Here is a 3,717-nt window from a genome sequence, read left to right as displayed (position 1 = left end):
TGTATCTTTGTTATAACTATGCTGTAAAGCAGTTCTCCGGGTAACTAAAGGGAAGTTATCAGCATTGCTGCTACTTAAGCCATTGAACATGTTTGGTTATATGTTTGAAGCTATAACTATGCTGCTTGTTGCATATCTATCAGTGTGTTGGGTTGTGGGTAGAATATTTCTACATTGAACGGAAGTAAATCTGCGAGGCCAGGCAGGTATGCACAAACATTTCCCATGGTCTGATGGATAAATACAACAGTCAATACAGTGTGGAGCTGAAGGAACTCAGCAGGTCAGGCAGCATGAGAGGAGCAAGAAAATCAACGTGTCAGGTCAGGACCACACTGTATTGACTCTGACTCCAACATTTGCAGTTCTTGCTGTCTTTGAGAGATGGTTAGCATCACTGGTGGTCCAGTGGTTAGGATTCGGCGCTTTCACCGCTGCGGCCTGGGTTCGATTCCCGGTCAGTGCAGCACATTTTGGGGTGGCTCAGTGGCTCAGTGGTTAGCATTGCGGCCTCACAGTGCCGGGGACCCAGGTTCGATTCCAACCTCGGGTGACTGTCTGTGTGGAGTTTGCATATTCTCCCCGTGTGTGCATGGGTTTCCTCCCGGTGCTCTGGTTTCCTCCCACAGTCCAAAGATGTGCAGGCTAGGTGGGTTGGCCATGCTGAATTGCTGGTTGTGTTCAGGGGTGTGTGAGCTGTAGGGGATGGTTCTGGGTGGGATGTTTCAAGTGGCGGTGTGAAATTGGTGAGCCGAAGGGCCTGTGTCTACACTGTGGGTAATGGAATTTAATCTCAATACAACATCTTGGCTGAAGCATTGAAATATGCCGACGCTCACAAAGGCAGAGATTCAGGTACTCATCTGGTGTTCCCTTTTTGTGTAGCAAAGGAAGAACTAAACCCGGGTTACACAATAACTCGGTTAGCCATCATGAATGAGGCAACATGACGAGAATTTTTTCAGCACTGCCCCTTGTGTCTGCGCTGGTCATAAAGCACCCACCTATTCTGATCCCATTTTGTAGAACTTAGCCCATCGCCTGCTAGGTATTCTTCATCAACATGTTCTGAACACATGATGACACTTGTCTGGCAGAGGTGGAACTCAAACTCAGATTTCTGGCTCAGCGGTAGGGAGGCTACCACTGAACCACAAGACCCCTTTATAGAGCTCTGATGAAGGGTCAGCAGACCCAAAACATTAACACAGTTTTCTTCTTCACAAATGCTCCCAGAGCAGCTGAGCTTTTCCAGCAACTTTGTTTTTCTACCCCTTCAAAGAATTTGCATTTATTGGCGTTTTTGTCAACCCATTCAGCCAAGCTTATGACTCCATTCTGAAGGAGGTTGGACTGAACTGGGATCCCCTGCCTCAACGGTAGGTATCATTCCTACAAAATTCCACAACCCCTACCCCCACCCAGGAGTTTTGATGGCAATGGCGTTTCAAGAGTTCATCAAAATTGTTCTTCAGTGTCTCAAGGGTTCCTGCCTGGACCACCCTTTTAGGCAGTGCGTTCCAGAAACCCACCACTTCTGGGTGAAAAGTTTTTGAACAAATCCCCTCAAAATAGCCTGCTTGTTGTATTAAAACTGTAAGCCCTGATATTGATAGACAGGGAATAAAGTTTTTCCTAATGCTTAGCCAAATCCCTCAGAACTCTTTGAACCTCAACCAGGTTCCTCCTCAGTGTCTTTGTTGCAGTGAAGATTGTCCCAGCTTATTTAGCCCCTTTCTATAACTGAAATGTTCCCGCCCGAGCTGTATTAGTCAATTGGAATCAAAATTAGCTTTTGGCAGGAAGTAAGCGTGACTTTTGAAGAACATTTCTGCAACTTGAAGCTTTCATTCGGCAGTGTAGCACAGGGTAGAGAGATAGTTCTTGCTGTGTGTACTTTAATGCTCCAGACACAAAAGATACAAGTATGAACATCAGGCTCACAGATGACACAAGAATGGGAGGTGTGGTAAACAGCAAAATGCTTTAGTCTCTAGGCACACCGTGTTCTAACTGTGGCTCAACTAATTTTATTTACGTCTGCTCTTATATTCAGGCAAGTATCCAATATGGTGCTTTTACCACCTTATCCACAGGTCCTCCTGCCTTCATGAATATGCTTATGCGCACAGCAAGGTCCTCGTGATTCTCTGTACATTCTAAAACTTCCATTTAACATGTCTTGTCCTGACTTATTTGTCCTCCCAAAACGCTTCGCCTGACACTTTTCAGGATAGAATTCTATTTGCCTCTTTTCAGGCCTTCTAACCAGCCCATGTGTGTAATCCTGGAGACTAAGGCTTTTTGCTGTTTACCACATCGCCAATTCTTGTGGCACCTGTGAACCTGCTGTTCACACTTGTAGCTTTTGTGCCTTGAAAATTCATGTACACACAACAAGAACCATCACTTTATGCTGTGGTATGCTGCTGGATGAATGCTTCAAGTTGCAAAAATGCTCTTCAAAAATCACACATACTTCCAGTCGCAAAGTCAGTTTTGGTTCCAGTTTGCCAATTCCGGTGTATCTCCTAGGCTTTTAGCTCCTTAAGCAGTCTGAGACCATTAAATTATTTCTTGGGGTCAGAAAGGTGTCCTATGAAAAGACATTGAGTAGAATTATATTCTTGAGTTTTGAAAAATAAGGGTTAACCTTACTGAGTCAAACGTTTGGAAATCTGGTGCGATAAATTGTTTCCATCTTCAGGCAAAATCACACAGTACTTAGAAAATTTCCAATCTCCAAATGATGAAGTTACACAAACATTGAGTTTGGTTGACAGTTAACAGATCAGGGATCAAAACTCCGAACTTGCCTGTCGTTTATAGATCTAACTTTGTATTCCACTGTGTAACTGTGTCAAAAATTGAGTACGAAATTTTGATTCTAATTAGATTTAGTTGCATGATAAATGGTATAAATAAGGCATGGAGTAGTATGTTTGGGAAATATGACAGTGCGTTCACAATGGATGAAATAAATTCACCTCACTTTTCTAGGGTGTAGTTCAGGGAATTGTACCATTCCTGGGAACTTTCTTCACGGACTTAACAAAATTGGATTCGGCTTTCCCCAATTATCGTTTCGTAAGTCTGTTTTACAAGATTTGGATTCCTTATTTGCTGATGAGCACTATTGTTACAGTTTCATTGCAAGCTGCTCATAGCAATAAAAGTAACGAATAAGTATGATTAATGATACTGATGAGAATAATGTGATGCTTTGTGTTGCGAATCAAACAATATGTAAATAAAGAAACATGCAAAAGGCTTTGCAGTTGATTGAATACAGGTTTAGTTTTTCAAAAGGTTGGATAAACTGCGCATCATTTTTATTTTGTACAGGTAAATTTGTTAGCTGGACGTCACTGCCTATTGTGCAGTTGAGCAGCTGAGAATGGCATCAGCTTGGTACTGATCTATTTGAGTGGAACAAAGGGCTCTATGTAATGGCCAAAATATAAACCTGGTGGAATGATCGATCATTTGTGTTTGACCTTTGACTATTTCCTAAAATTGAAACAAGTTTACAGAGTTTGTATTTCACTGCTGATCTGTTAAATTTCATGATCTCATAGTACCATTTGACCTTTATATATATTGAATTAATTTTCTTTGTTCACGTCTATTTCTTTCAGAATGGCTTGATCAACTTCGACAAGAGACGAAAGGTGATTGTACTGTGCAAAATGTTTGTAAATGCATGAACGGGAAAAG

At 42.1% G+C, this 3,717-nt stretch overlaps 1 non-coding gene across 1 annotated transcript; it reads left to right on the top strand.

Annotated features, from left to right (window-relative positions):
- Window positions 1-391: 391 nt before the first annotated feature.
- Window positions 392-466, top strand: trnae-uuc (transfer RNA glutamic acid (anticodon UUC)). Its single transcript has one exon. It is a non-coding gene; the product is annotated as a tRNA-Glu (tRNA).
- Window positions 467-3,717: the final 3,251 nt, after the last annotated feature.

This window comes from Stegostoma tigrinum, chromosome 8, assembly GCF_030684315.1.
Source record: "Stegostoma tigrinum isolate sSteTig4 chromosome 8, sSteTig4.hap1, whole genome shotgun sequence".
NCBI classification, from domain to species: domain Eukaryota; kingdom Metazoa; phylum Chordata; class Chondrichthyes; order Orectolobiformes; family Stegostomatidae; genus Stegostoma; species Stegostoma tigrinum.
Note: the sequence above shows the minus strand (reverse complement) of the source record. Positions and strands in the feature narration are given on the sequence as shown.